This window comes from Prionailurus viverrinus, chromosome C1, assembly GCF_022837055.1.
Source record: "Prionailurus viverrinus isolate Anna chromosome C1, UM_Priviv_1.0, whole genome shotgun sequence".
Lineage (NCBI taxonomy): Eukaryota > Metazoa > Chordata > Mammalia > Carnivora > Felidae > Prionailurus > Prionailurus viverrinus.
This window is the reverse complement of record NC_062568.1, coordinates 57,032,896-57,043,348: the sequence shown is the minus strand read 5'-3', so window position 1 is coordinate 57,043,348 and position 10,453 is coordinate 57,032,896. Positions and strand designations below refer to the sequence as shown.

Below are 10,453 nucleotides of genomic sequence, written 5' to 3'. Positions count from 1 at the left end.
AGCCCAGAGCCTGACGTGGAGCTCGAACTCACGGACCGAGATTGTGACCTGAGCCGAAGTCGGACACTCAACTGACTGAGCCACCCAGGCGCCCCTGTTCTCAGTTTTTAAGAGTCTCTTATGCTTTGGCTCTCTCCCACTCTAACCTCTTTTTTTTTTTCCTACCCCTCCCCCATGGGTTCCTGTTAAGTTTCTCAGGATCCACATAAGAGTGAACACATATGGTATCTGTCTTTCTCTGTATGGCTTATTTCACTTAGCATAACATTCTCCAGTTCCATCCACGTTGCTACAAAGGGCCATATTTCATTGTTTCTCATTGCCACGTAGTACTCCATTGTGTACATAAACCACAATTTCTTTATCCATTCATCAGTTGATGGACATTTAGGCTCTTTCCATAATTTGGCTATTGTTGAGAGTGCTGCTATAAACATTGCTCTTTGATCACCACTTCACATGGCATTGACATTATCCTCCATGGAAAGAATAGAAAGTTAAATTAGTCTTTCCTCTCACATAGTCTCTTTCTGGATCAATTGGTCCATGAGTTCCTCCCTATAAAAACGAAGAGAGTCCGGTGTCACAGTTGGAAAAACAAATTATAGCACATGTCCTGCCAAGCATTGGTCAGAGACACCATTTTTTTTTTTTTTTTTTTTTTTAGAGAGATACCTTTTATTTTAAGTGCAAAGGCCAAGGCATTTTATAAAACTGGGGAAACTCAGTCCACCTTCCATGCCTAAGAATGGTTTTGTCACTTCCTTCTGCCTTCGGTGGCTCCTTATCCCTTCAGGATAAGATCTAAAGTTCTCTGCACGACAAAGGAGGCTCTGCATCCTCCTATTCCTTCTCACCAGCCTGCCTCACCCTTTACCACCTTCCTTGCACCACCTCCGCCCATTCTGTACACGTTTAAATAATTTGCCTATGGCTACTTCAACCTGGTTCTGATGCCAGAAATTCGTGTTGTTTACCACATGATGCTATTCTCCTCGCAGGTAAATTGTGTAGTTTGGGTAGCACTCAAGCCAGCTGCATATGGCATGCTGATCTAACTTTTTCTGAAATAATGTACTGGTCTTCATTTCTTTTTTTTTTTTTTTTTTTTTTAACGTTTATTTATTTTTGGGACAGAGAGAGACAGAGCATGAACGGGGGAGGGGCAGAGAGAGAGGGAGACACAGAATCGGAAACAGGCTCCAGGCTCTGAGCCATCAGCCCAGAGCCTGACGCGGGGCTCGAACTCACGGACCGTGAGATCATGACCTGAGCCGAAGTCGGACGCTTAACCGACTGCGCCACCCAGGTGCCCCATGGTCTTCATTTCTTGACAGATCAAAACCCCATTATGTTTCTGACCCATCCCCACCCCCTCTCCCCCACTGAAATTGCTCTTTTTCAAGGTCACAAGTGATCTCTTTGCTGCCAAATCTATTGGCCACTTTAATCTTTTTGGCTCTCAAAAGTTTTCCACAAAGTTGGCTGTCTCTTCATTCTGGAAATAATTTTCTCTCTCTTCTTTTGTGACAAACCATCCTCTCAGGTTTTTTCTTGCCTCACTGGGCACTCACTCAGTCTCAGTTCCCTTTTCTGACTCTTTCTCCTCTTACCTAGCTAAATACTGACCTTCTTCAGAATGAGGTTTTGAACTAAACTCTGCTTACCCCCTGCCCTGAGTGAACTCACCCAGTCCCAGGAAAGTAGATAGGATCCATATGCTGTTTGACGATTAGCATGTCTCTGGCTCAGTTGTCTGCTTACGCTCATGTGTCCAACAAACTACTTGATCTCTCTACTCAATTGCTTCACTTTTATGCCCTCAGTTTTCACTGGCATCTCTTCATTTCTCCCTTCAAAGATGTTCCTCTTCTAGTGGTCCAGTTACTATTTGCTGTGTGACAAACCACTTCAAATCTTAATAGGTCAGGAATTCAGACAGGGCATAGCGGGAATGATTTATCTCTGCATCAAGATATCTTAGGTCTTCAGCTGGAGAGACTCAGGGACTGGGGGGGGGGGGGAACCTAATAATGAGGGGCTAGAATTATCTGGAGACATCTTCTATCACACATCTGACCGTTGATGCTGGCTGTCGACTAGGACCTCAGCTGGGGCTGTTGACCAGAAAATTTACACAGGGACGATTTATGTGCCCAGGCTCCTTCATAGCCTAGGGAAGCCTCAGGATAGGTGGACTTCTGACATGGTGGATCAAGCAAAGTTCACGCAAAGAAGGTATGGCCTTCTGTGGTCTAAAGGCAGAAGTCCCAGGGTCAACTCCAGTGTTACTCTATTGGTAGAAGTAGTCACAAGCCTGCCCAAACTCAGGAGAAAGGGATGTAGATCCTCCTTCTTAGTGGGATATATCTATCTATCCCTCATACAAGTTACCATTACCTTGCACCTCCTAACTGGTCTCCCTGCTTCCATTTTGTTCCATTCCAATACACTTTCCAATATCACAAAGTGATCTTACTAAAATGTCAAATTTTTTTCTCTTGCTTGAAAGCCATCAATTTCCCAGTGCACTCAGAATAAGATCTTAACTTCTTGTCTCTCCAACCTCATCTAAGGTCACTCTTCCCTTGACTCATCATACTACACCAGATGTATGGTCCTTCTTTTCTACTTTATGGCCTTTGTACTTGCTGTTACCTCTGCCTGAGACATTCTTTGCTTCCCTGGTGTTGTTTACATATGGCTAGCTCCTTCTCATCCATCAAGACTTGGCTCTATGTGACCTAACCACTAATTATAGTGAACTTTATTCACTTTAGTGACCTTTTTGTTCACTCTCTTATCACCCTGTTTATTTTCCTCAGGGCTCATTTACAATATTTAAGTATAATATTTATTTGTGTTCTTGTTTATTTTGGGACTTCTCCATTAGAATGTAAACTCCATGAGGGTCTCTTTAACTGTTTTATCTTCAGCACCCACAGTGCCTGGCACATAGTAGATACTGAGAAAATATTTGTTGAATATAATAAATAGATAGATGATGGATGGATGGGTGGATGGATGAATGGATGAATGATCTGTTTATCCAATGGCAGCAAAAGAAGACACACTTCCTCCTGAGTGCCTTTTTAGCCAAGAAGAAAAACAGTTTCCTTAAGAAGTCCTTCCCCCATGAGATCCCAGGTCCATTTCCCAGCCTTCTTAAGATTCCCAGGCTTCTTGAGATTCTAGACATCAGATCCAGGACCTAGAATGGACCTGTCATCTTGGATCACACTCTGTCCCTGGAGGAGGTATGCTTATCAAATGATCAAAGCAATAGGTCACCTGCTGTCTCTTAGAGGCAGTGACATTAAACCATGCTGGTTTCTGGAGCTCAGAGAGGTCCTTAATGGGTTTCCTAACATCCTCATTTTCATTCAGGCAGCCATTTGAGGCCAGGCCTGACCGTCTACTTTTAGATCATCATCTTTGTAAACATCTTGCAATTCCAATCATTCAAAAACACAGACACAATGGTTTCCAAATACTTTGAGCTCATTACAACACCTCATTTATGCTTTTAATCCCCGCTCATCTAAGAGCTATTGGCATCTATTTGATTTTCTCAAACAAAAGAGAATCAGAATGAAGTAATTTCAAAAGCATTTTTTGAGACTTTGGGTATTTCCTTAAACTTAGTAAACACCTTCAGGTGTCAAAAGACCAGCACTCCAAATCACTCATCTAAAGGCTTTTTTTTTTTTTAATGTTTATTTATTTTTGAGAGAGAAAGAGCACGAGCAGGGGAGGTACAGAGAGAGAAGACACAGAATCCAAAGCAGGCTCCAGGCTCTGATTTGTTGGCACAGAACCCGTTGCGGGGCTCAAATTCATGGACCCCAAGATCATGACCTGAGCTGAAATTGGACGCTCAACCGACTGAGCCACCCAGGTGCCCCTACAGGCTTCTTGACAATCTCATCAGTACTGAAGGTTGGTTTACCCTTTCATTTGGCCTTATCAAGATGTTATTTTTTTTCTCTTTTATTCACACTGGGTGTTCAGCCAAGGAAATGTATTTCCAGTTTCCCTTCAAGGAAAGTTTTGTTTTTATTGTTTTCACTGCACTTCTTTTTCTTTATTTTTTTCTTACTTTATGATAGCTTGCCATGTTCTCTCTATAGTTTATTCTTAAAACAGCATTTAAGCTTTTTACAACTTGCTACCTTTACTGATAACAAAATGGAAGCTTATTTGTCTTCTTCCCTTTGAAACTCAGGGTGGATTTGTCAAGTGTGATGTTTAAAAAAAAAAAAACCAACAAACCAACTGTATCTGTTTGGCACAGATTCACTGCTGCATTTGCGATTCTCCTCTCTAGTACATTTCCTGGGACTGACAGTTTTTTGGTCTATTTCACTGGCTGCTGTTAACATGTTCCCTTTACACTGTCTCATTCCCAATGGTTTGGTAGCGATGTCTGCGATGAATGAGTTCTGGTGAACTGGAACATAGATTTAACACCTGGAACTCTCCACACTGTCCCTCAGCCCTTGTATAAGCCACTTCTCATCCTTTACCTGTTGCGAAGAGCCAGGCAACTTACTCTAATACCAATTCAACTGTCTACAAGTGGAGATTGCGAAACTTTTATGAGCGCAAAGCATGGCTGCTATGTATGGGATTTTCTCTGCTACGTTTTCCCCTTGGAAAGTTTAAAATTTAACTTTTCTGATAGGGAAAAGTTTTATGGTAAGGGATAGTGTTATGGTAAGGAAAAAGAGAGAGTGAATGTTAATGAGCAACATTTTTATCAGTTCTCTCAGGCTTTACCCAAACTATTCAACTATCTTATTTCTAAGAAGAATTCTACAAATCCTTTTCAGATGGAAATCCTTTGGACGGGTGCCTTATAGACCAACCTTGAGAACAATTTAATGTGACTGGGCTTTTATTGTTTTCAGTTCCTTCAAAGAAAGACAAATATTTACTACATCTGATACTTTGTCTCTAGTCAACTGATTTTCTAAAAAGACAAGGTCTTTTTGAGTACTTTATTTTCTCCTAAGTACTCTGAAAAGTATTCTGTTTTGCAGTGCTCTTCATAATGTTCCATCTGTTCTGATTTTTCAGAAGCTTTTTTTTTTTTAAATCTCCTCAGAAAATTCAATGAAAAAAGGTAAAGGCTTTACTGCCAGTAAATTTTTGTTTCTCTTCTTTCTGGGAAAGAGCCAGTTTGAGTTTAAAAATAGACCTGAGAAATGTCTACAGCTTGAGATTCATTCAATCCACTAATATTTGCTCTAGAATAATAAGGATATTTGATACATCTGAACTAAAATGATCCCCATATTTGTCACCTTTTCCATTTCACATCAGATAAAACACCATAGCAGCCTTCTGTCAAAGCAAATTCCATTATGTTAACCACCCCCTCTCTCTTATTTTTAATTTACCCTGAAAAATGTGAAGCTGGTAGTTTAGGTCATTCTAAGCATCCTATGTTAAACATTTGCCCATTGATGCTGTTTATTATTAATTTCCAATAGCAGTTACTGTGGTCCTAATATCAGATACCCACTAGGATAAAAATATTGGGGCAATAAAAAGAATAACTTAATTTTAAAGTTTTTTTTTTTTAATCAGCAATATTGAGCAATAACTGACTACAGTAAAATTCACAAAAGTTAAGTATACAATTAATGAATTCTCATAAGTGCGTATATTTGCTTAACAGCTCTCACAGTTATGGTATAGAACATTTCTGTCAAACTAAAAGATTCCCTTCTGCCCCTATGCAATTCTCTTCCTATCTTTGGCAGCAAGGAACCACTAATCTGCTTTCAGTAACTCTAGTTTGACTTTTCCAGTATGTTACATAAACGAAATCACACACTGTGTGGTCTTTCATGTCTGCCTTCTTTTACTTAGCATAACACTTTTGGATTCATCCATGGTGTTGTGTATATGAGTAGTATGTTCCTTTTTATTGCTGAGGAGTATTCCACTGTATGGACATGGCAGACGTTGTCTATTCAGTCATCAGTTGGTGAACATTCAGGTGATTCCAGTTTTTGACGATTATCAATAAAGTTGTTAGGAATATTCAAGTACGCGTGAAGTATATTTTCATTTCTCTTGGGTGACTGTGTACGAGTGAGACTGCTGGATCGTATGGTAAGTGCATGTTTCATTTTATAAGAAATAGCCACATTGTTTTCTATAGTGGATGCACAATTTTTGCATTCCCACCGGCAATGTACAAACATTGTGTCTGTTCCACATTCTTGCCAACACTTGGTATTGTCAGTGTTTTTGAATTTTAGCCATTTTACTGCCTGTGTAGTGGTATTTTATTGCCATTTTAATTTGCACTTCCCTAATGACTAATGATATTAAACATCTTTTTATGCACTTGCTATGTTCTTCTTTGGTGACATGTCCTCAAATCTTCTGCCTTTATTTTATGTATTTTTTAAAAATATCTATTTATTTATTTTCAGAGAGAGGGAGTAGGGTACAGCTCAGAGCATCAGCACAGAGCCTGACGTGGGGCTCAATCTCACAAATTATGAGATCATGACCTGAGCTGGAACCAAGAGTCAGAAGCTCAACCAGCTGAGCCACCCAGGCGCCCCTCAAATCTTTTGTCTTAAAAAATAAATCAGGTTATCTCCTTGGTACTGAGGTTTAATAGTTCTTTGTTTTGGATATAAGAGCTTTATCAGATTTATGTTTCAGAAATACTTTCTTCCAAAAGAATGATGTAGGTTAGCCAAAAACCAGAGGATTTCTGATAAGTTGGTAAACCTAAAATTGCAGCTACTTGGGGCGCCTGGGTGACTACTTGGTTAAGCATTTGACTTGGTTTCAGGTCAGATCATGATCTCAAGGTTTGTGGGTTTGAGCCCTGCATTGGGCTCCATGCTGACAACGTGGAGCCTACTTGGGATTCTCCCTCTTCCTCTTTCTGACACCCACCCCTCCACACTCATGCTTGCACTCTCTCTCTCTCAAAATAAATACATAAAATTGTGGCTTCTTGAATTTCTAATGTCAAATTAGAGTTCTATATATTAATACATTGATACTTTGATGTAGACTTAGGAACAATGTTGAAAGACCTCTATAAAAAGATGATTTGGATGCTTTGCCCTTGAAGCAGTTCATCTGTGCATACAAAATCAGTTCTAAAGGAGCTGTAGGTAAATTCCCATATAAAATGCTTCCAGACTGAAGTAAATATTCCCCACAGTGGGGATGGATTTAAATTATGGCAGCTCTAATGCTTACAGGAAAAGTAGAGTATACTCTAGGAAGGGAGGGAGATATAGGACACTTAGGTAGGCAAGCTCCTGTGTGTCCTCTTCTGGGTTTTCTCTTAATCTCCTTAAAATACATTTTTTCTCTTTTTCTTGGTAGCTTTTAAGTTTTACATAATTTCAAACTTACAGAAAAGCTGAAAGAAAAAAATACAAGGAACTCCTAAATATTCTTTATTTAAATTCACCAGTGTTTACATTTTACCCTAACTTAAATGCATTTTACATTTAATTTTTTAAGTATTTCATAGAGAAATTATGGTCTAGTTCTTTTTTAGTGTTAATTTATTTATTTTTGAAAGAGAGAGAGAGAAAAAAAACATGCATATGTGGGGGAGGAGCAGAGAGAGAGGGAGACAGAGACAGAGATTCCTTGCTGTCAGCACAGAGACTGACTCAGGGCGTGAACTCATGAACCGTGAGATTATGATCTGAGCCGAAATCAAGAGTTGGACACTTAACCAACTGAGCCACACAGGTGCCCCAAGGCCTAGTTCTTTTTGAAGTTTTTATTTCCATTCGTCTCTAGCCTAAGTGGTAGAAAAAGTAGCAATTAACACCCTAATTAAAATCCTGAAAGACAGAGACACAAAGAATCCAGTCACAGAACGCTGGAGACCCAGCACTCTCCATACCCACCGTCATGAAGCCAACCACCATTCAGCTGTGTAGTCTAGCTTTGCAGCCCGTTTCCTGACCTCTTCCTGGTATGGTTGGCTCCTACTACAGGCCATTGTACTTGACTTTTAGTTTTGATGACTGATATTGCTTTTAACGACCTAATCTTTGGTGTGTTCTCAACCGTTGGTAATTCTGGGAAACAGCCAACCCAGTTCAGCTCACCAGGGACCTTAACCTGGTACCCTGCTTTGCCTAAGCCCTAACAGCAGGCAACTTAGCAAGCAGCAGTATTTGCAAGGAGGCACAACTAGTGATACTAGGTATCCCAGCACTGAGAACCAGAGAACCAAGACATATGAGTGCTGAAAGGACCTTGAAGTCATTCAATACAACTCTTTCATCTTCAGATGAGGACACTGAGACCCCAAGAGATTTAATACTTTATCCAAGGTCACAAGTAAGTTGGTAGCCAAGGCATGACTAAAATTCTAGTTTCGTGCTTTTTCTACAATATAATGTTGCCTCTAATAGTTATTACTACTAATAATTAATTTTCAGCTGCAAAAACTCATGTGTTCACTCATGAAGTTAACATATATCTATTGAGCATTTACAAAGTTCTACGTACAAGGTATACCATATATTTAATCTGCCTTCCCAGATCTTACTTTCTGGCAGAGAAATAGATGATTAAAAAGTAATTATGCACAGCAGAAAACAGTAGAGAAGTTCCTCAAAAAATTCAAAGAAGTTCCACTTCTGGAACTGAAAGCAGGGACTCGAACAGATATCTTTATACAGTATTAGTTCAAACTGCCATAAAAAATACCACAGACTGGGTGCCTTACACAACATAAATTTATTTTCTCACAGTTTTGGAGAAGTCCAAGCCCAATGTGGTATCAGGGTGTGTTTCTGATGAGGTCTGTCTTCCTAGCTTGTAGATAGCTGCCTTCTTGTGTCCTCACCTAGCCTCTTCTCTGTGCATGCAGACAAATCAATCTCTCTTTCCTCTTCTCTTAAGGACATCAGTCGTATCAGATTAGGGTCCCACACTTATGATGTCATTTAACTTTAATTATCTCGCTAAAGGCCCTATCTCTAAATATAGTCATAATGCGGGCTAGAGCTTTAACATGAATTTTATGGAGACACAATTTAGTCCATAACATATACCAATATTCAGAGCAGCACTAATCATAGACAAAAGGTGGAAACATCTAAATGTCCATTGATAGGTGAAGGGATAATCAAAATGTGATATATACCTACAATGGAATATTATTCAGCCTTCAAGAAGACAGATATTCTGACACATGCTACAACACGGATGAGGCTTGAGGCTATGACGCTAAGTGAAATAAGTCAGGCACAATAGGATACATATATGATTCTACATACATGAGGTACCTAGAATAGTCAAATTCATGGAGACAGAGAGCAGAACAGTAGTTTTCAAAGACTGAGGAGAAGGGGAAATGGGAGTTATTGTTTGATGGGTACTGGATTTCAGTTTGGGATGATGGAAAAGTTTTGGAGGAGGATGATGGTGATGGTGGCACAACAATGTAGATTTACTTAATGCCACTGAACTGTACACTTGAAACAGTTAAATGTAAGTTTTATGATATGCATATTTTACTATGATAAAACAAAAATGTAATTTTGACTTCAGTATGTGGCCATAATACTGAGAAACTGGATTTACTCTCCACTTAAAATTGAAAAGCAAGTGTTTGCTTCAGCAGCACATACACAAAAATTGGAATGATACAGAGAAGATTAGCATGGCCACTTTTGCAGGGATGACACCCAAATTCACGAAGCATTCCATTAAAAAGAAAAATTAAGGGGCAGCTGCGTGGCTCAGTCAGCTGAGCATCCAACTCTTGGTTTTGGCTCAGGTCATGATCCCAGGGTCATGGGATCCAGTCCTATGTCAGGTTCCATGCTGAGCATGGAGTCTGCTTGGAATTCTTTCTCTCTCTCCCTCCTCCCTCTGCCCCTTCCCCTGCCCTCCCCCCCCCTTTTTCTCTCTAAAATAAAATTAGGAAACAAGACAAAATATGAAGCAATGGTTTTTAGATACCGGACACTCAAAACCTAGGACAATAATCCCTCAGAGAAAAGAAATAGATGAGGTGAGCCCTACGATAGCTAGTTTAATGCCTACAGAGTTTCCAGGCTATAGCACAGGGAGGAAAATCCCAAACAGAGCCCAGAAATCTCCCTGAGTTGAGTAGCCAGGGTTGTGGATTTGGAGGAACCAAGTATACAGAATTCACAGGGTAGGGCCAGAGAAGAGAGAGCTCCATAGAGAGAGAGAGAGCAAGGGCTTCAGAAAACTGTGGTTCCTTTTTAGTCTTCAGGCAAGAACTAACTGGACATGTGAATGAAGAATGTACCCAAGTAAGGGAAAAGACCCACTGGAAAGGAGCACACAGACAATCATCAGACTTCACACAGGGCCTGGAATAATTTATGTTCCCAGCACCCTGAGTGGACCCTGAGTGGACAAATCTTGTGCTACACTGGTCATCGAGAAGAATGCTCATAAGGGTATT

The 10,453-nt window shown here is 40.0% G+C and overlaps 1 non-coding gene across 1 annotated transcript; it reads left to right on the top strand.

Moving 5' to 3' along the window:
• The first annotated feature begins 9,621 nt into the window (after positions 1-9,621).
• LOC125174201 (U6 spliceosomal RNA) lies at positions 9,622-9,729 on the top strand. The gene has a single exon (XR_007155326.1). It is a non-coding gene; the product is annotated as a U6 spliceosomal RNA (small nuclear RNA).
• The last annotated feature ends 724 nt before the right edge of the window (positions 9,730-10,453 follow it).